Source organism: Heteronotia binoei, chromosome 19 (assembly GCF_032191835.1).
Source record: "Heteronotia binoei isolate CCM8104 ecotype False Entrance Well chromosome 19, APGP_CSIRO_Hbin_v1, whole genome shotgun sequence".
Lineage (NCBI taxonomy): Eukaryota > Metazoa > Chordata > Lepidosauria > Squamata > Gekkonidae > Heteronotia > Heteronotia binoei.
In genome coordinates this window covers 12,624,317-12,646,146 of record NC_083241.1, presented here as the reverse complement: position 1 = coordinate 12,646,146, position 21,830 = coordinate 12,624,317, and the positions used below count along the sequence as shown (strand labels likewise).

General features: G+C 47.7%; 1 protein-coding gene across 1 annotated transcript in view; it reads left to right on the top strand.

Annotated features, from left to right (window-relative positions):
* Nucleotides 1-274: 274 nt before the first annotated feature.
* Nucleotides 275-21,830, top strand: part of CERS3 (ceramide synthase 3) — an 84,542-nt gene continuing 62,986 nt past the window's right edge. The window contains exon 1 of the mRNA XM_060260098.1: nt 275-333. The gene's annotated coding sequence lies outside the window, so the exon portion shown is untranslated. The remainder of the gene's footprint in view (nt 334-21,830) is intronic.

The window sequence follows — 21,830 nt, the reverse complement described above, 5'->3', positions numbered from 1 at the left end:
CCTGGACAGCCACTTTATCCCACTCCAAAGGATTTCCTCCCTGGGCTCCTGTGCTTTACCCTTCTGATGAAACATTCCACACAGCCCAGAACTCTTCCTCCCTTCCAGTGTTGAAACAAGTGGCAGAGAAGACTAGTCAGCGTTGCTCCACAAGTCTTGCATCCCATGGGCAATGCCTGTCAGTCAGAAATCCTGAATTGCAACTTTCCAGGGTGGATCCCTGAAGAATTTGGAAGCATGAACAGGTGAGGCGTCTACCTCTGAGAAAGTAGCCGGTGTGCACACTTTGCTTCTCTGGCAGTTGTCACCTTGTCTTCAGAGAGGAGCACCCAGGTAGGACTTTGATTTTCAGGTTCCTTTTTTTTTTTTTTTTGGTAGAGGTCATCGTTGAACATGAGCTTGGCGGGCTTTGAAAACCAAAACCTAACAGTTCTAGTGTGTGAATCAACACTCAGGAGACAGATTAATGAGTTGTTTTCTTTTCCATTCAGATGACAGGTGTACTCATCAAGCCAAAACGCTTGAATAACTTTAACTTCCTTTGTAGCCTTATTATTATATCCATTAGATGGCTGCTGAAATATTGTAATGCTGCTGAAATATTGTAATTGTTAAACAACTTTATAAAGGCAACGTTTTGTTTTTAATTGCAAACTGATTCATGTCCTTGGGAACTGTTTGAGGACGCATGATGAGAATGCCAGTAAATTGTTTACATGTGCCAAGCTATAAGGACATGCTGTGTCTGTCCTTAAGTTGCCGTTTTACATCTCGAACCCGCACAGACCTAGTTGTTCACTGAGGTTTTCCACTTGGGTCTGAACTTTATTTCTTCATCCCAGGGGAATCACATGCTCGGGCGCTCCTTCATTCATTTTGTTGAAGGCTCAGTTTTTAAATCCACTCCTCCAGAAGACTTAGGCTCCAAGGGAAGATTACACTTGAAACCTTCTCTCAGATATCCATCTGGTTTTCTGTGTGGGGAAGGAATATCCATCGTGGGGTGAAGCGTTCGCATGTATGAAAGTAGTGTGGTATGGTTTGGCAGCTACAGGGCTGGCCTAGGAGACACAAGTGTGAGTCCTGCTCTCTCTGGGAAGCAGCTGGGTGATCTTGGGCCAGTTGCAGGCTCTCAGCCTAACCTCCCTCACAAGACTGTTGCGTGGATGAAATTGAGGAAAGGAGAACCTCGTAAACCATTTTGGATCCTGCCTCACAGGGTTGTGGTGTGGATGAAATGGAGGAGAGGAGAACAAAGTAAAGTGCTTTGTATCTTCATGGGGGGATAAGATGTGTATAAAAGAAGTCCATAAGTGTTAGACTCCCAGTTTTGAAGCGGTGGAGCCCAGAGAGGTTTCCCATCTTAGTGCATACTGAACTGTGGAAGGAAGAGGATCCTGGTTGTAGACAGGGCCGGCTGTGCCAGTAAGCTAACTAGGCAATTGCCTAGGGCGCCTGCCTTCTGGGGGCACCGAATTGGGAGCCTCCCGTGTGACTCGGTGACATTATCAGTGCAGAAGGGGAGGCGCCAGAAGGTAGCCTCGGCTAGGGTGCTGGTTGTAGAACTGGCACAGAGAATGCTAAAGATCCGGATAATGCATTGCGTTTCCATTGAGGATGCGATCATCCCCCCTTCCCCATGCTGTAATGTTTCAAATGCCTTATCACGCGTAAAGTCAGGGGTCGTCCTGTAGAAAAATAAGTGGTGGAGTTCATTAGCATATGCCCCCCCGCCCCCCTCCCCAGGCCAGACAAAAGCAACCAGACGCAAGAAAGGAGAACCCCATGTAAGCAAGACCTGCTCGGGCTGGCTAGAGATCCAGCCAACCCAAGCAGGCCTCACTCGCGTGGGGCTCTCCTGCCCCCCGCAACAGTCAAAAGGCCAACAAGCCATCTGCAGCTGAAAATCACATAAGAAGTGGAGAAAGGGTGGCGTGGGCTTCTCCAGGGGTTGATGAGGGCTGCTGGGGGCGTGGCAAAGCCCCTGGTGGCTGGCTGGCTGCCTGCTCTCCCAATCCAGGGGTTGTTATGCAGCTGCACCTCCTATTCAATGGACAAGGTAGGTGAGGAGGAAGAGGGGGAACCCTCGGAAAAGTTCAGGAGCTGCGCTTCTGTGCGCTCCTGCTGAATCTGAGGCCTGCATGAAATGATCCTCTTTATATGGACACTCTCTGTCCCCATCAGTAGACTGCAGCTGTTGCGCAGAGCCGGGGGTCCCTGAGAGGGCAGGAAGCCCTTCTCTCATAACAGTCAAAGGTAGCATGGGCAGCTCATAGAGGAGATGCCACGTTCCAAGGCAACTCTGCAGAGCATGTAAGATTAACTGTACTGAGTGGGTGTGTAAGACAGAGAGAGAGAGACAGAGAGAGAGAGAGAGAGAGAGAGAGAGAGAGAGAGAGAGAGAGAACCAGGTGATGAAGACGCCGTTGCAGTCTGGCGTCTCGTTCCACTGGATCTACCCCCTGTCAAACAGCTTTTGTTTTTTAAAAATTTTTTTTTACAAATGAGAGAGATTGTTTTTAATTTTACAAATGAGAAAAATGTACATTACAGCCATTCGGCCAGAATAGGGCTACCGGCCACTCCTCCCTTCTCCATTTACAAAAGTGAATAATCTTTCCATATACTATACAGTTAAATTCCTCTGATGCAAATTTGGTTAATGAATAGTTTTACTCACTTTGTGCCAGCTCGCTCCTTATTACTATAGGAATAGTAAACTATTGTTAATTCTATATGTTACCGAAGGCTTTCATGGCCGGAGTTCATTAGTTGTAGATTTTCCCGGCTGTATGGCCATGGTCTTGGCATTGTAGAACTTGACGTTTCTTCAGCAGCTGTGACTGGCATCCTCAGAGGTATAACACAGAAGGCTAGAGTTCTCTCTGTGTCAAAGTGAGAAGAATATGGTAGGCACTAGGCAGGTAATTTATATTCTTTTTCTCGTTTCATCACAGAGAGAACTCTAGCCTTCTGTGTTGTACCTCTGAGAGCAGTCACAGCTGCTGGAGAAACGTCAGGTTCTACATTGCCAAGACCAGGTGCATACAGTCTAGAAAATCTACAACTATTGTTAATTCTGTTTCTTTTAGCTATATATATATTTTTATTTTTAATGCTTATCCTGTATCATAACCTTCTAATAGATATTTTAGGAATTTTACTTTATATCCTGATTGCTTTGCTCTCTTTGTTTTGTTTTGTTTTGTTTTCCCGTGATGTTTAACTATGGCTTTGAGCTTAGGCAATAAAACATATATGACTGTATAGTATCTCTGCATATGCTTCTTGGGGCTATGCGCTGGCTTCACACCCCACCTCGCTTCCGTTCCATTCATCTACTAACATTTTTTTTTTTTAAATTAGGTTTTGTCACTGACTAGCCAGGGACCTCTAACATTGTGGGTGCTGAAAGCTCTTGGTTAGAGGTAACTGGGCTTCCTCACAAAATTCTTTGAGGATAAGGAATATTCAGTGTGCGTTTTAAGTTATGGTTGCCAGGCTCCAGGTGGTGGGTGGCTAGAAATCTCCAGGGTAGGGTTGCCAATCCCCAGGTGGGGGCAGGGGGTCCCCTGGTTTGGAGGCCCTCCCCCCACTTCAGGGTCGTCAGAAAGCGGGGGGGGGGGGAGGGGAGGGAAATCTCTGCTGGGAACACTATTATCCCCTATGGAGATTTATTCCCATAGAAAATCATGGAGAATTGATCCACGGGTATCTGGAGCTCTGGGGAAGCTGTTTTTTGGGGTAGAGGCACCAAATTTTCAGTATAGCATCTCGTGCCTCTCCCCAAAATACCCCCCCAAGTTTCAAAAAGATTGGACCAGGGGGTCCAATTCTATGATCCCCCCAAAAAGGTGCCCCTATTCATTATTTCCTATGGGAGGAAGGCATTGAAAAGGTGTGCTGTCCCTTTAAATGTGATGGCCAGAACTCCCTTTGGAGTTCAATTATGCTTGTCACAGCCTTGATCTTGGCTCCACCCCTAATGTCTCCTGGCTCCACCCCCAAAGTCTCCTGCCTCCACCCCCAAAGTCCCCAGATATTTCTTGAATTGGACTTGGTAATAGGGTTGCCAAGTCCAATTAAAGAAAAATCTGGGGACTTTGGGGGCGGAGCCAGGAGACTTTGGGGGTGGAGCCAGGAGACACTGGGGGTGGAGCCAGGAACAAGGGTGTGACAAGCATAATTGAACTCCAAGGGAGTTCTGGCCATCACATTTAAAGGGACAGCTCACCTTTTTAAATGCTTTTCTTCCATAGGAAATAATTAAGGATAGGGGCACCATCTTTTGGGGCTCATAGAATTGGACCCTCTGGTCCAATCGTTTTGAAACTTGGGGGGTATTTTGGGGAGAGGCACTAGATGCTATACTAAAAATCTGGTGCCTCTACCTCAAAAAATAGCCCCCCCAGAGCCCCCAATACCCACGGATCAATTCCCTATTATTCCCTATGGGAATCATTCTCCATAGGGAATAATAGAGTGCCCAGTAGACATTTCCCTCCCCCCCCCACGCTTTCTAAAGGGGGGGAGGGCCTCCATACGAGGGAATCCCCCTCCCTGCCCCCTCCCTCTCTCTCACACACACACACACACAAATACTTACTTGGTCTTCTTCCGGAGAACTGTGCCTGCTGTGAAAACGAAAGCAAAGAAGGGAGGGGCCGTTCTCCGAAGCCCTTCCTGTTTCCTCCTTCCTGCCCAGCCTTAAAGGGACAGGGATTTTACAAACTGCTCAGGAGCTCTATAGGTATGTTCTCCCCCCCTCCACCCCCCACCCCCCCGGTTCTCAATTTTTGAAGACCGGGAGATTAAGCTGGGAACCCAGAAGTCTCCCGCTAAAGCGGGGGGATTGGGACCCCTACTTGGCAACCCTACTCCAGGGATTACAATGAGGCCTCATTTTGGGCAGGATCTCGCAGGAGCTCTGGAACCTCTAAATTTTATTGTGCTCTTTCTTTCTTAATGCCCCCCCCCCCAAAAGCCCTTGCTTCTGGGCTCCATTGTTCAAACACCCTGTGAGAATTTTGCCGAACTCTTAAGATTTGACAGACTTTCTAATATTCCCCCCCCCCAAAAAAAAATGGGAAAATAACCAAAACATATAAAGCAGACAGATGGAAATCTTCACCGTGCCACTGTGGCCGCACAGGAGAAAGTAATTTAAAAAGTATGATGGGAGTAAGGTTTTATTGTGACAATTACAATCCAAGAAGCATTTAAGGTAGATGCTGAGCTGGTATAATTTAGTAGTCAAGTCAATTTTAATTGTATTAGCCATTGGCCATAACAAGACTGCAAAACTTTCAAGTACTACAAAAATATTACAGTAAAATACCATAAATACCAAATTTTATCGCATCAATAAAATGATATATATGGACGTATGAAGCTGCCTTATACTGAATCGGACCCTTGGTCCATCAAAGTCAGTATTGTCTACTCAGACTGGCAGCGGCTCTCCAGGGTCTCAAGCTGAGGTTTTTCACACCTATTTGCCTGGACCCTTTTTTGGAGATGCCAGGGATTGAACCTGGGACCTTCTGCTTCCCAAGCAGATGCTCTACCACTGAGCCACCATCCCTCCCCAAAAAATTAAAATTAGACAATAAGATAGGAATAGGATAAACTGGTCTACAGGTTAACCCTTATGAGAATGCCCTGTTGCATGGTACTGCTCTTGATATATCTGGCGGAACATTTACCTATGTGGTGACATGTAGGACTAGTCATGTAATAGATTACATAGCCACAGGGCTTTTTTTGTAGCAGGAACTCCTTTGCATAGGGTTGCCAATCCCCAGGTGAGGGCAGGGGATCCCCTGGTTTGGAGACCCTCCCCCCGCTTCAGGTTCGTCAGAAAGCAAGGGGAGGGGAGGGAAATATCTGCTGGGTACTCTATTGTTCCCTATAGAGATTTATTCCCATAGAAAATAATGGAGAATTGATCTGCGGGTATCTGGGGCTCTGGGGGGGCTGTTTTTTGAGGTAGAGGCATCAAATTTTCAGTACAGCATCTAGTGCCTCTTCTCAAAATATCCCCCATGTTTCAAAAGGGGGTCCAATTCTATGAGCCCCAAAAGAAGGTGCCCCTATCCTTCATTATTTCCTATGGAAGGAAAGCATTGAAAAGGTGTGCCGTCCCTTGAAATGTGATGGCCAGAACTCCCTTTGGAGTTCAATTATGCTTGTCACAGCCTTGATCTTGGCTCCACCCCAATGTCTCCTGGCTCCACCCCCAAAGTCTCCTGGCTCCACCCCCAAAGTCCCCAGATATTTCTTAAATTGGACTTGGCAACCCTACCTTTGCATATTAGGCCACACACCCCTGATGTAGCCAATCCTCTAAGAGCTTACAGTAGGCCCTGTACTAAGAGTCCTGTAAGCTCCTGGAGGATTGGCTACATCAGGGGTGTGTGGCCGAATATGCAAAGGAGTTCCTGCTACAAAAAAAAGCCCTGCATAGCCATACCTCCCCTTCTTTTGAATTTTGTTACAAAGTTCGAAGTTTTGGATCATACGCTGAGCGATCATTGCCCTCAGCGATTGTTTTTGTCTATTAATGCAAACGCAATAACAAAACCAGTTTGGGAATTCACAGAAGAGATCTCTCCCAACTACAAGAGGCTTAAATGGTCTGGAAAACTTATTATTTCTTTATTTCTGTTAATTTGTAGTCCTCCCTTTCCCATGGTGGGCTCAGGGCGGATTCCAACATAGTAACCCATTAAAACTAACAATAAGCAAACTAAGAGATAAAAAGTAAAACAATCAAAGAGTTAAAACGGATTAAGAGATTAAAATAAAACAATTAAGCCGCAGCTCAGAGTTAGTCCAAGGCAGCAGGGATGGCAATTCAGCCATGGAAGGTGTGGACATCTCACGTCTTAAGGCATCCTTGTCCCAGCCTAGGTGTCCAAAAGTGTCCACTGTATCAGCCCGATTTGAGGCAATCAGTGCAAGGAGACTAGTTTAGGTGGAATAATAGGATTGCATAGCATTATTGCACATACTTTAACAAGTATGGGATTAGACTAGGGTTGCCAATCTCCAGGTGGGGTCAGGGGATCCCCCGGTTTGGAAGCCCTCCCCCCGCTTCAGGGTCATCAGAAAGCGGGTGGGGGGGGAGGGAAATGTCTGCTGGGCACTCATTATTCCCTATGGAGACTGATTCCCATAGGGAATAACAGAGAATTGATCCGCAGGTATCTGGGGCTCTAGGGGGCTGTTTTTTTAGGTAGAGGCACCAAATTTGCAGCATAGCATCCAATGCCTCTCCTCAAAATACCGTCCAAGTTTCAAAAAGATTGGACCATGGCGTCCAGTTCTATGAGCCTCTGTCCTCCGTTATTTCCAATGGAGGGAAGGCATATAAAAGGTGTGTAGTCCCTTTAAATGTGATGGCCAAAGCTCCCTTTGGAGTTCAACGATGCTTGTCACACCCTTGCTCCTGGCTCCACCCCCAAAGTCCCCAGATATTTCTTGGATTGGATTTGGCAACCCTAGATTAGACAGATTGAGAACATCCCTTTTGCAACATACCTCTGATCCTATAGAACACTTTATTGGGATTAAGAATTTACTCAAACCCATGCTCACGAGCAACAGGCCTATAAGGCAGACATTCCATGCTCATAATAGTTGGTACGATCATGAATGCAGAGAGTTGAAAGAAGCGCTTCGTTACACGATGAGACAGATCAGGCGAGGTAGGAAAGGGACACAAATGAGCACCTATTTAAAACTCAGATCCCAGTACGAAGCTATGATAAAACAAAAGGATTTGACAAACTTCCGTGGAAAGAGCTAGAGCAAGCGGTAATTAAAAAACCCCCCGATCCTCGCTTCTGGGAACTTGTCTCTAACAAAAGATGTAGACCTTTTCTCCAGGCAGATGCACAGATTCCAGGACATATAATTGAGTCCACCTTCCAGTGATGTCACAGGGGTGCGTGGCATATGCAAATGAGTTGTGCTAATGAGATCCGGCACCTCTTTTTCTACGGAATGCCCCCTGATTACAACTGAACTTCAGGCAACAGAGATCAGTTCAACCTGGAGGAAATTATGACTTTGGAGGGTGGACTCTGGAGTATTATGCCCCACTGAAACCTCCCCTCCCCTCCCCCCAGCCTCCTTAAGGGTCACACACAAAATTCCCAGGCATTTCCCAGAGTGGAGCTGGAAACCCTATTTGAAGTCTGTGTGCTGGGACTATCCGTCAGACTGCCCATTGCCTGTGGGAACTGCTCTTTCCTGGACCTGTTGTTTTAAGATTCCAGCTGAACGTTGTAGGCCTGTTATCTTCCAATTCTGGTCCTGAATTCTGGTTCTATTGAGGACATTTTGGCTCTGAATAATTGAACACGTCGTTTTCTTTCTGAATTGGGAGATACACAACAGTAACATCTTTTACTACCTGTCCATATGCACTGGATCAGGGGAGGAATTCTAGCAGGAGCTCCTTTGCATATTAGGCCACACACCCCTGACGTAGCCAATCCTCTAAGGCAGGGGTGGCCAACGGTAGCTCTCCAGATGTTTTTTTGCCTACAACTTCCATCAGCCCCAGCCAGCATGGTCAATGGCTGGGGCTGATGGGAGTTGTAGGCAAAAAAGCATCTGGAGAGCTACCGTTGCCCTCCCCCCCCGCTCTAAGAGCTTACAAGGCTGTTTTTTTGTAAGCTCCTGAAGGATTGGCTACATCAGGGAGGTGTGGCCTAATATGCAAAGGAGCTCCTGCTAGAATTCCACCCCTGCACTGGACACATTACTTATTCCTAAAAAGCCCCATAAACATTCCTGTCTTGTGTCTATTAATTTTGCTTTAGGACATTCCTTTTGTGGTCCAGTGCCTACGTGTTCATTGGGACCTTAAATGTTTTTTTAAAAAAATTCTCAAAATAGAAACATGTATTGTTACTTATAACCAGAGGTCATTTTGTAGAAAAAGAAGTGCCAGAGCTCAATAGCGGAGTTCTGGAACTTCTAAATTTTATTGTGCTCTTTCTTTCTCCCCTCCCCCAAATAATTGCTTCTGGGCTCCATTGTTCAACCCCCCTGTGAGAATTTTGCTGGACTCTTAAGATTTGACAAACTTTCTAATATTTCCCCCCACAAAAAATGGGAAAAATAACCCAAACATATAAAGCAGACTGATGGAAATCATCCTGCCACTGGGGCCACATAGGAGAAAATAATTTTAAAAGTATGATGGGAGTAAGGTCTTAATATGACATTTATAATGCAAGAAGCACTTTAAGGTAAATGCTGAGCTGATATAATTTAGTACACCTTCCGGCGATATCAGGGGCGTGTGGCATATGCAAATGAATTGTGCTAATGAGCTCTGGCACCTCTTTCTACAAAATGACCCCTGGTTTCATGTACAACTAAAGATGCTGCTTTTGACCTAGGAAGCCTTTAACACCACATATGCCATTGAAGTTGCTCCCTTTCTTGGTACCAGGGGTGGAATCCTAGCAGGAGCTCCTTTGACTATTAGGCCACACACCCCTGATGTAGCCAATCCTCTTGGAGCTTACAAGGCTCTTTTTTGTAAGCTCTTGGAGGATTGGCTACATCCGAGGTGTGTGGCCTAATATGCAAAGGAGCTCCTGCCAGAATTCCACCCCCGCTTGGTGCCATAAGCTGAGAGGCCCTTCTTGAGTTGTACCCTCCCTGTATCAAGTTCAAACAGCAAGAACACATAGAGAAGCATTTGAAGTGGTTGTCCCAGAATTCTAATGTCTGCAAATGGGAAACAGTCCTCTGGAAAACCAAGACACCCTCAAAAGGAAGGACCCAAATAAAAGCTGTGGCTAAGGGGTAGAGCATTGGCTTGGCAGGCAGAAGGTCCCTAGTTCAAACCCGGGCGGCATCTCCACTTAAAAGAGCCAGGCTGTAGGTGATGTGAAAGATCTCAGCCTGAGTCCTGGAGAGCTGCTTGCCAGTCTGGGTGGACAAGACTGACTTAGATGGACGAATCCAATCCAATACTATACAATACAATATTTTGTGGGCACTCAATGAAATTGCTGAGGAGTCGGGTTAGAACTGATAAAGGGAAGTCCTTCTTCACCCAAAGGGTGATTAATGCATGGAATTCACTGCCATAGGAGGTGATGGCGGCTACAAGCATAGACAGCTTCAAGGGATTGGATAAGCATATGTGGATCCTAGTGGATTGTGACTGTGCAATTCAAAGGCTCTAGGTAAGCAGGTGAAAGGGTGAACATCAAGGGTCTTTGGGAGAGATTGTTGTCTAGAGCTAGCTCTGGATAACTGGAATAGTTTTAGATGGATGATGGAGGCAACAGATAGTTTACTCTTGGAAGCCTATCCTGCCGAAGTCTGTCTTCAGGCCCCAGTCTGGTCTTGATCTTCTGTTGGTTTGTTTATTGCCCACTTCATTGAGTGGACATTGCTGTTTTAAAAATACCTGCTGTAAATTTTTTCTAGGGGAGCCTGTGCAAGAGAAACTGGTGAAAATGTAGCTTTATTTTAGTTTCAAAAGCTCTGTGCTGCCTTTCTTTGCTGTTCAATGTGGCTTATATACAAAGTGGTCTGTCTATCTATCTATCTATCTATCTATCTATCTATCTATCTATCTATCTATCTATCTATCTATCTATCTATCTATCTGTCTGTCTGTCTGTCTGTCTGTCTGTCTGTCTGTCTGTCTGTCTGTCTGTCTGTCTGTCTGTCTGTCTGTCTGTCTGTCTGTCTGTCTGTCTGTCTGTCTGTTCCCTCTTCTTTGCTATCAGTGAATCAAAGAGTCATGAATGCAGAAACAAGTAGAAGTAGATTTGCCAACCCCAGTAAATGCTTGAAGTAGATTTGCCAACCCTTGGCCAGTAAATTCTTGGAGATTTGGGGGTGGAGAGTGGAGGAGGACCTCAGTGCCATAGAGTCCAGTTTCCAAAGCAGCCATTTGTTCAAGGGGGATTGGTCTCTGTAGTCTGAAGATGAGGTGTAATTCTGAGGGCAATTCCAGACCCAGCTGGAGGTTGGCATTGTAGGGTTGCCAAGTCCCCCATGGCTGCTGGCAGGGGACTTTTTCGCACATGCGCAGCATGTGCGGTGTGATGACATCACCTGGATGTATCATACCTGGCATGCCATGCGGGAATGCTCTAGGAATTGATGGAAAACTCTATGGTTTTGTGTGGGGACACTAGCAATTTGGGGGGGAAACTCTATGAGTTTTCCCCAAAATTGCTAGAGTGTCCCCATATGAAACTATAGCATTTTCAGTGAATTCCTAGAGTATCTCTGTGCTACATGCCAGGTGTGATATGTTACTTCTGGGCGCTGCACGCTCTGTGTTTCGACAAGACTCTTGTGGGGGAGGGGCTACGACCCCCCTGGTGGCCTCCTCCCTGCCGGTGGGTTGGGGCCCTAGCTGACAGTCCTAGCTTGCAGCCCAAGCCAACACACCACTCCACTTCAGGCTCTGTGTCTGCAGCTTGAAGATAGAATTTGCTTTGTTTTCTTTGTATCTGGAGATCTCTGAACAAAGATCCTGCAAATCTTTCATCCCAGCTCAACCATCAAACATTTTCTCCCCTTTGGGATTTGTTCAGACTGTCATTTCTTTCCCTTTCTATCCTGAGACTCTGGAGCAGGCTAACCATTTTAGCACATATACACAACGGGTGCATTCACACTACACAAAATAATACATTTTGCAACTGGGTTTTTGCTGTTCTTACACAGTAAAAATCCAGTTGCAAAACTCATTATTTAGTGAAGTGTGAACACACCCAATGAGAAATCTTTTCTAAATCAGGCCTGTAGTTACAAGAGGGCTCCCACCAGGCAACATCCCCTTCCCAATTTATCGAGCATGGAGACTGAGGGGAAAAAAACCCTTTTGTAGGTAAAAGCTGTTTTCATTTCCCTGCTAGCTGATAACTTGCATCTGAAAGGGTTAAAAACTGACAATTGCCAGAGAAGTCATTTGCATTTGTAAAGTCTTGTTGGGCAGGGTGATAATTGACTAGCGGAAGGTGTGAACTGACCATGTCATGGTCTCTGGCCAGGAATCTCATTAGCATTTCTAAAGGGTTAGACTTGACCTGGAAAAGCGTTGGCTGCTCAGTCAAAACAAAACAAGAGCAGTTTCTCCATCCCATCCCACAGCCCGGTCTGCTTAGCAAGTTTCCTCGGATGTAAGCTCCACTGTGCTAATTCCTGACTACGATGGTGTTCCAAATGAAAGGGGGCAAAATAACCTGGCAATTCCACTGCCTTTAACAGCTTTGGCTCAGTGTGCCAAACCTTCATTTCCAAAAAAGATGCAGGTGCTTTGGGAGATCTCCCAGAGTCCTCATGGGCTGGGGGCCAGGCATTGCCCTTGCATGAACTTGTATGATTATTGCAGCCAAGCGATCTTGGAGTGCTAGAGGCTGATCCGCTGTTCTTTTTAAGGGTTTCATAGAATCATAGAGTTAGAAGGGACCTCCAGGGTCATCTAGTCCAACCCCCTGCACAATGCAGGAAACTCACAAATACCTCCCCCTAAATTCACAGGATTTTCATTGCAAGGAAGGAGAACCCACCACCTCCCGAGGAAGCCTGTTCCACTGAGGAACTGCTCTAACGGTCAGGAAGTTCTTCCTAATGTTGAACCAGAAAATCTTTTGATTTAATTTCAACCCATTGGTTCTGGTCCTACCTTCTGGGGCCCCATCCTCTATATGACAGCCCTTCAAGTACTTGAAGATGGTGATCATATCACTTCTCAGCTGCCTCCTCTCCAGGCTAAACATGCCCAGCTCCTACAACCTTTCTTCATAGGAGTTGGTCTCCAGACCCCTCACCATCCTCTGGATCCATTCCAGTTTGTCTATATCCTTCTTAAAATGTGGTGCCCAAAACTGGACACAATACTCCAGGTGAGGTCTTACCAGAGCAGAGTAAAGTGATACCCTCACTTCACATTTGCTTTACTGGGTTTGCTTCTGATTTGTTGTGTCTGTAGGGGAGGCGGGACAAATTCCACTCAAAAAGCCCAGCTGTCTGAGCAGGGGTCCCAGATTCAGCTGGTGCTTCAACTAGAGTTGCCAGGTCTGTGCTGGAAAATACCTGGAGACTTTGGGGATGGAGCTGGGAGGGGGTGGGGTTTGGGGAGGGGAGGGGCCTCAGCTTGGTCCACCATCAGTGGGGTCACATCACTCCCAACCCAGCCATGTTTACGTCCATGCCTCACATCCACAGACAGCTTCAAGAGGGGATTGGATAATCATATGGAGCAGAGGCTATTAGCTACAGCGTATTGTTGGAACTCTCTCTCTGGGGCAGTGATGCTCTGTATTCTTGGTGCTTGGGAGGGGGGGGGAACAGTGCGAGGGCTTCTAGTCCTGGCCCCACTGATGGACCTCCTGACGGCGCCTGGGTTTTTGGGCCACTGTGTGACACACAGTGGATGGGCCATTGGCCTGGTCCAACATGGCTTATTTTATGTTCTTAGCGTAAATAGGACTGGATGTCATTTCTCCACTGTTATCAGCACTAAATTACTTTCTTTCTTTCTTTCTTTCTTTCTTTCTTTCTTTCTTTCTTTCTTTCTTTCTTTCTTTCTTTCTTTCTTTCTTTCTTTCTTTCTTTCTTTCTTTCTTTCTTTCTTTCTTTCTTTCTTTCTTTCTTTCTTTCTTTCTTTCTTTCAATTTATATCCCGCCCTCTCCGCAAGCGGACTCAGGGCGGCTTACAACATCATAAAATACAATCAATCCAATAAAACATATAAAACCATAATTTACTTACTGTATATCATGAACATATATGAACATATGAAGCTGCCTTCTACTGAATCAGACCCTTGGTCCATCAAAGTCAGTATTGTCTGCTCAGACTGGCAGCGGCTCTCCAGGGTCTCAAGCTGAGGTTTTTCACACCTATTTGCCTGGACCCTTTTTTGGAGATGCCGGGGATTGAACTTGGGACCTTCTGCTTACCAAGCAGATGCTCTGCCACTGAGCCACCATCCCTCAATTTTAAAACCATTCTATAGCGCTGTTTCAGTACAGTATAGGCGGTATTGAATTCTCGACTGTGATGGCCAGCATTCTGTAAGATGTCCGGCGGCAGCCCCTTTTCAGTCAAACAGCAAAGGCCTGTGTAAACAGTTCGGTCTTACAGGCCCTGCTCATGTGGACAGCCATGTTGGTCTGGAGCAGTAGAACAAATTCCTTCAGTGGCACCTTTAAGTGACTGGTTTCCTACTCACCTTACGCCGCTCTCACGTTCCTCTTCTCAGCTTCCTTCTGATTTCACACTATCTGCCCTGGGTCTGTAACTGGCATCGGCTTTTTCGCGCAGCAAACAGAAACCGCTAAAAAACAGTTTCTGTTTGCTGCGTGGAAACGCCATCGCTAGCTGCAGCCCCTGGGCAGATCTTGTGAAATCGGAAGGAAGCCCCGCTGAGAAGAGGAACGTGAGTGGCGAGTGGGAAATCAGTCAATGTGTTTGCACACGAAATCTCACACCTTGAATAAAGCCATGTTGGTCTAAAACAGAGGTTCCCAAACTTATTTGGCCTAACGCCCCCTTTTCAGAAAAAAAAAATTACTCAGCGCCCCCCTGGAAATCTGCCTTCAAGAAGTGGACTAAAAGATGCAGTGACATATTTGCACACAGAGTAAACAAAGGTGTTGTAAAGAAGACACTTTAAAGCGTGAAATTCTAAAATTGTTTTATAAGATCAACTATAGTAACATTCGGGCTGCCAATCCCCAGGTGGGCGCAGGGGATCCCCTGGCATGGAGGCCCTCCCCCCGCTTCAGGGTCATCAGAAAGTAGGGGGAGGGGAGGGAAATGTTTGCTGGGAACTCTATTATTCCCTATGGAGATTGATTCCCATAAAATAATGGAGAATTGATCCGTGGGTATCTGGGGCTCTGGGGGGGCTGTGTTTTGAGGTAGAGGCACCAAATTTTCAGCATAGCATCCAGTGCCTCTCCCCAAAATACCACCACCCCCAAGTTTCTAAAATATTGGACCAGGAGGTCCCTGTCTTTAGGCTCCCCAAATGGCCCATTGCCACCAATGCTGGGGAAGCCCAATTAGCCACTTCCTCCACTATAATTGCTGTGGGGAAAGTGGCTCTGGCCAGAGGGGAGTTTGAGGGAGAGGCCCCAAAACTGCAGGGCAGCTTCAGGGGACTCCCCAGCATGAAACCCCCCTGGCCCAAAAAGACTGCACCCATCTGTGGGCACCCCAAAAGGAACCCTGTTCCCAATGGTGAGAAAAAAAACAATTAGAGCCACTTCCTCCACTGTAATTATCGTGGGAAAAGTGGCTCTGGGGAGCAGGGGGTTTTGAGGAGAGCCCCCCAAACTGCTGTGCAGCTTCAGGACACTGTCCCACACAAAACCCACAAGGCCAAAAAAAAAAAATTGGACCAGGGGGTCCAATTCCTGGGGCACCAAAGCCAAACCTAACTTCACACCAGAGAATCTCTATAGGACTCAAATGCACTACATCCATCTATCTACTCTATGAACCCTGCTGGCCTGGAACCAATATAAACCCAGTTGCCAATGTCAGTGCCACACAAAACACAATCTGCTCAAGATTGGCTGCAGCAAACCCAGATGCCAGCTCTCCAGCCCTGCCCCAAACAACGCAGGGAGAGCTGGCCAAGCACAACAAGTATGCTGGTTCTGGGTCTCTCACCCAGATGCCAGCTTCCCTGCCACAGAACGAGCAATCTACAGATGCCAGCTCTCCAGCCCTGCCCCAAACAACGCAGGGAGAGTGGGCCAAGCACAACAAGCATGCTGGTTCTGGGTCTCTCATCCAGATGCCAGCTTCCCTGCCACAGAACACGCAAACTACAGATGCCAGCTCTCCAGCCCTGCCCCAAACAACACAACTCTCAAACAAGAGAAGCGGTGGACCACACCTAGCTCCACATCATTCTGTATCTGACACAAAGCAAGAAGCATTTAGACTTACCTTGAGTGATGGATGGTTGGCTGGTCCAGGCTCTTTTGCATTACCCAGGGTGTACCACAAGGAGGCAAGCCAGAATTGCACCCCAAATGAGGAAGATCACTGGGAGGGCCTCAGATTGTGTGAGAGGAAGGGAACCATTCCTTCTCTCTCAGCTCAGCAGCAACACACCAGCTATCACTGTCCCATTAGAGAGACCTCAGCATTGGTATGGCTGCTGGCTGCCTGTCATCATCACTGGCACCTCCCTCTTTCTTCCTTCTGCCCCTGAAAAAAAACACTGGGTTATTCTGGCTGGGCCTGTGGGTGCTGTCGGTTACAGTTGGGGGCTGCAATGGCCCTTTCAGTATTATTAGGCATGTATGGATGGGGACTGGGGAAATTTGGATTGCTTTGGAGATTTTAAATCAGCATTCACTTTTGGTTTTGGAATGGATGAGGGGCTGGGGGATGCACTGCCAATCAATTTGTGAGTGAGTTTTTGGGCTGTCTTTGGACTCTAGTCTATGTTTAGTGGGAGAGCGTTTTACAACCACCTTCCAAGCGCGGACCAAGAGAGGATGCAGGCACAAGTAGGTGCTCACTTCATTCACTCTCAAAGTCTACATTCAGGAAACCGAACAGAGGCAAGTTGACCTTCAGGAAGACCAACTCTTCAACTGTCCAGGGTTGCAGGCAATTGCGATGTGGGCAGACAATGTCGCCCATATGCAAAAAGACACGCTCGCTCTGCACGCTCGTTGGTGGGCATGAGAGGAATGCCTTGGCCACGGAGGAGAGGGCCGGCCAGACCCCCTCCTTTGCGACCCAGTAGTCCAAAGGAGACGTTTCCTGTGAAGTTGGTACTCATGGGTCGCGGCAAGATACCGACGATCCTGGCTTTTCGTCTGGTTCAATGCGTCCTTAACCACAAGGTGGAGAAGGTGGGCCATGCAAGGAAGGCGTTTTAGGCCCTGACGCTGGACAGCCGCCTTGATGTCGGAGCCACGGTCAGTCACCACGAAGCCCGTGGCGATGTCCCTTCTGCCTACCCAGCCCTCTAACTGCCATGAGAGGATGGTTCCGTGAGTGTCCACCACGTGCGGCACGTCGACTGCTTCAGCGTGCAGCAAGGCCTAGCGATAGCCAGCCTGGTGGCCCTGACCCTGCCTGCCGCTATTGCCACCCCCACCCTGCAGCTCACTGGGTTGCCACCAATGCGCAGTCAGAGAGAGACACCCCTCGAACGCATGTTGGGAGCTCCAGATATCTGAGGTGAAATGAACAGTCCCCCCGACAGCATGGGACAAATGCTCCTTCACTACAGATCTGGTCGCCCTGAAAAAGATGGCACAATGGTCCTGCTAAGGGTGGTTCTAGAAGGAACTTTGTACCAGGGTGCCAGGTACTCCAGCAACCCTAGCACCCCAGGATTCTTGACCACTGAAAATGGAAGCCCATGGACAACCGACCTGGCAAGGTTCCAGGCGATCATCCTCCTGCCATACCTGATTCCCCCTCTTGGCACACAGGTGCCACCCCCAACAAACGTCTCAGGCAGAGATGGCTGGCGTCCCTGCCCTGTCACGGAACTCTCCTGGAGAGCTCTTAAGGTAGTTGCACTGGGACGGACCTCCTGGCTGGGTGGTGTTGGCCGCTTGGGCACCTCAGCACTAGCCTGCTTCTCCCTCTTAAGAAGCACCGCCTGGTGGTGCTTCCGCAGGTGGTTCCGCATCCCCCCTGGAGTTGGGTGGGCAGGGTCCAGCCCACGACTGATCCGGGCCCTGCACAGCTGGCACTGTGCATAGCGTGGATCCTCCATAAGCTGGAAATGCTTCCAGACTTCGGAGGTGTACGGATGCCCAAGCTGACCGGCAGCTTGGGTGTCCAGAGCCACTTCCTGTGAGGAGCTCGGGGCAGACACATCATGTCTCGGGGTGGTAGGAGGGGCTGGGGAAGTGGGCGGAGATAGAGGCATCTCGTGTGTCTCCATTTCTTCTTCCTCCACCCCATGCAGCCGCCCCTCCCCCATGTGGCCATCCCCTGAAGGACTGCTGGTGCCCGAAGGAACCGAAGAAGGGGGCTGGTCCTCCTCAACCAGCTTCTCCTCCAGCTCCTGCACGACACTCTGCACCCTCCTTGGGTGATTGTTTTGGACAGAAAACAGTCCCCATAGCTCATCTCCAAGCCCATCTTCGGCTCTGGCTCAAGCAGCAAACCCCTGCTCAGTGCCAGCACCTAATGGCACCTCAGCTGGGGGCACCCCAGCAGCAGCCTCGATGAAGGGCCCGAGGCGGGACTTCTTCATCACACTCCAGCCAGAGATCGGAGTGCTGGAAGGCGGCTGTGGAGTGGCCCTACACACAGGTGAGAGGAAAAACTAGATCCTCCTCCTCCCCTCCACCCCTCTAGTCTTCTCCTTGTCCTTGCCCCCAGAATCCCTCTTCTGCTGCCTGTCACTCATGTCACCCTTGGCCAGTCTCACACAACCTGAACTGAGAGTGGGTTTTTTTTATAAACCCAACTCACTACCCTGTACCCTGAACCAACAGATGCCCTGACTTCTTTTTAAAAACCCTCCCACCAAAGTTTGTTTGTTTTTTTGGTCCCTAACCTGTCCTTCTTTGGGTTGGGGTAGTAGTAGTCTGGTAAAGTTTAGGAGACTAAGTGATCCTGCCTCTACCTGGCTACAGTTTTTAAAAGGCTACCTTGAGATGAAGGCAATCCTTGTATATCCTCCTAGTTAAACTTCTCCTAACAAGATCCTGGGACAAACCGGATTTCCTTGCCAACTAGAAATCAGGTGTCCCCTATAACTAGAGAGAAGCTGTGGTTTACCCTATGGAAATCTAAGGATGCACCAGCTTTCAGTGGCTGAAAGCAAGATGCACTGCAACCCTAGTCTCTTTAAAAGGAAGCCTGATGTGGCCTAGTAGTCACGCTGCCTTTTATGAGAAACCTACAATCTTTTTAAATTGCCCCTATCTGGCCTAGTTGAATTTTGAAAGAAAATAAAGCCCTAAACTGGATTAATTTTTTTTTTAAATTTCAAAAAACACAACCCCGAAAAACACCCTTATTAGTGGGGCAGCGTATTTAGCGGCCCTAGCCAAACTGAACGCACCCTCAGACTCCAAAAATAACTATAAAAACATGAAAGTGACCCACCCCACACAGCCCACACACCAACCCCCTCACACCAACCAGAAGTAATTTGAAAAAACCAAAACATGACAGAAAGAAACTTAACTTTTAACGCACCCCCCCCCCAAAAAAAAAAACCAGAATCAGGAAAAAGGAAAACAGGACAGGATGCAATACCAACAACAACAGTTCCAAACAAATCACTGAGAAAAGGCCAAGAAACTCAACTGTTAAAAAACTGATGTTTTAACAATAAAAAACCTCAGGCCAAATCAGTCAACAACACCCCCCCCCCCCAAAAAAAAAACCAGAACCAGGAAAAGGGACAACAGGACAGGATGCAAAACCAACAACAGATCTAAACAAATCACTGAGAAAAGGCCAAGAAACTCAACTGTTAAAAAACTGATGTTTTAACAATGAAAATTAGGCCAAACAGAACCAGAAGAGAAAAGGAACAACAGCAGCACAACACAGCAGCAACAAATCAAACACAGAATCTTTTTAAAACAGTCAAAAAAAACTTGGCTTTTAACAATACAGGAACTTTACCAACCCCTCCTCTCCAAAAAACCTTCACCCTAACCCCAAGAAATCCAAGCCACCCAAATCAGGAAAAGTAAAAGGACACTGCACTTTTAAAAGTCCTATCACTAAAGTAAGATATAGGCAAATTGGCAACCCCCCCACCCCAGGCCCCCACCCCCAGCAAAACCCCCTAACCCCAAATAAGCTACCCAGTACCCACCCACCCAAATCTGGATAAGTAAAGGGACTCTGAGTCTTAAAAAGTCCTTTTACTTTTATCCTAACTAAAATAAAAACAAGAACCCCAAGGCTGTCTTACCTTAGATGTCTTCTCTTCTCTAGGCAGGTCAAGCAAGGCTGAGAGAGAGCAGCAGCAGCTGAGGCCAAGGGCCAGCGCAGCACAATCTCTCTCACACACCAACACCAACACAGCAGCAATGGGATGGAGTCCAGCCAGGCAGACTCCTTAAAAAGGTTCTCTGGCCCTACACAGAGCAGTTTCAAAAAACACCGCTGCTCTGTGATTGGCCAGAGAACACTGTTTACTTGGATACCCATGTAAACAAAAGAACAACAATGTTGCTGATGGCTGGGGGGATTAGCCCAGCCATCAGCTACACAACAGCCCTGCAAAGCATGCATTTGCAATGCATTTTGCAAATGCATGCTTTGGATTGGCTGCTGGGGTTCCTCTCCCTCTCACCCCCTGATCCCAGGGAGGCTATGGGTGAGGCGAGAAAAGGCTTCCAAAGACGGGAAAGGAGGCAAGCAGCTCCCTGAGGCTGCAGAAGCTCCTTTCCCGCCTTTTCTATGGACTTCCGTATACTTCTGAATATTGATTGAGCCGTATACAGCTCCCGTATTATGCCTTCCAATTGGATTCGGAAGTATACGACGCCGTATACTTCTGAATCAGGGGGTATTCAGAGGTTTATTCGGTTTGGCCGAACCAAATGCACACTGCTAGTGTGAGGTTCCTTTAAATGTGATGGCCAGAACTCCCTTTGGAGTTGAATTATGCTTGTTACACCTTTGCTCTGGCTCCACCCCCAATGTCTCCTGACTTCACCCCTAAAGTCTCCTAGCTCCACCCCCAAAGTCCCCAGATATTTCTTGATTTAGACTTGGCAGCCCTAAGTAACATTCGCATTCACAGAGAATTTTTGAAATTACAATTCCAACTGACAGGGACAGGAGGCCATCTAGTTTGACAGGTATTTGACAGGAGAAAATCTAGATGGGCCCAGCTAAATTGGTTGTTTTATACCAATGATTGGTTGCACAAGTCTAGCACTTTGACAGCCAATCAGGGATATAAGTGGATTAGTAAAATATCATAACTCAAGAAGAGGAACAGAAGACCAGAGCTGGCTCTAGGGGTTCTACCGCCCTAGGCAGAACTCCACGCACCCCCCATGTGCTCCTAAGGGGGATTTTCTTCACATGCTGGTGATGATGTCATCACGGCAGCCAGCAGGCAAGCCCAGAGCCCCGGGTGTTGCACACAACTGCTTCCGCAATGCCGCTTTTCTGCACAGGGCAAAGATTGTCTGTGCTTGTCAGAGCCTTCAAACGAAGCCTGCAAAGAGCGCCCCATTTTACTGCTGCCTGCTGCCTGCTGCTTTCAGATTGAAAGCAGCTGGGTGGGCGGCACCTTCCCATTGCGCTTGTCAGCTCCAACTAGTGCAATGGGAAGGTGCCGCCACCCAGCCACTTTTAACCCGAAAGCAGCAGGCAGCAGTAAAATGGGGTGCTCTTCGGAGGCTTCTTGGAAGCCTTTGACAAGCACAGGCAACATTTGCCCTGCAAAGAAAACCGCCCAGGGCTCTCAGCTTGCCTGCTGGTTGGCACGATCATGCCACATGGGAAGGGGGTGCCCAGCAGTGCCCCCTGGCAGGGTGGCATCCTAGGTGGTTGCCTACCCTGCGTACTCCCATGCACTGGCCCTGCAGAAGACACTGTGTCTGGAGCACTGCAGTTGGCTGAAATCAACAGAACAATCAACTGGTAACCAGAAGACTGTAAGAAGTTTGACGCTCTGCAGAAAACTTTGTGAGGAGAAAGTCACAGGTTGGAACTCTTCAGAGAGGTTTGTGCAATTGCCTCGGTGCTTCCACTGTCCTGATTTAAACTGTATCGCTGAGAGAGAAACTGCAAGCAACCTTGAGAAGCTGCTAGCTGTAACAAGTATTGGCTAGGATAGACTAGTAAGGTTTTTTGT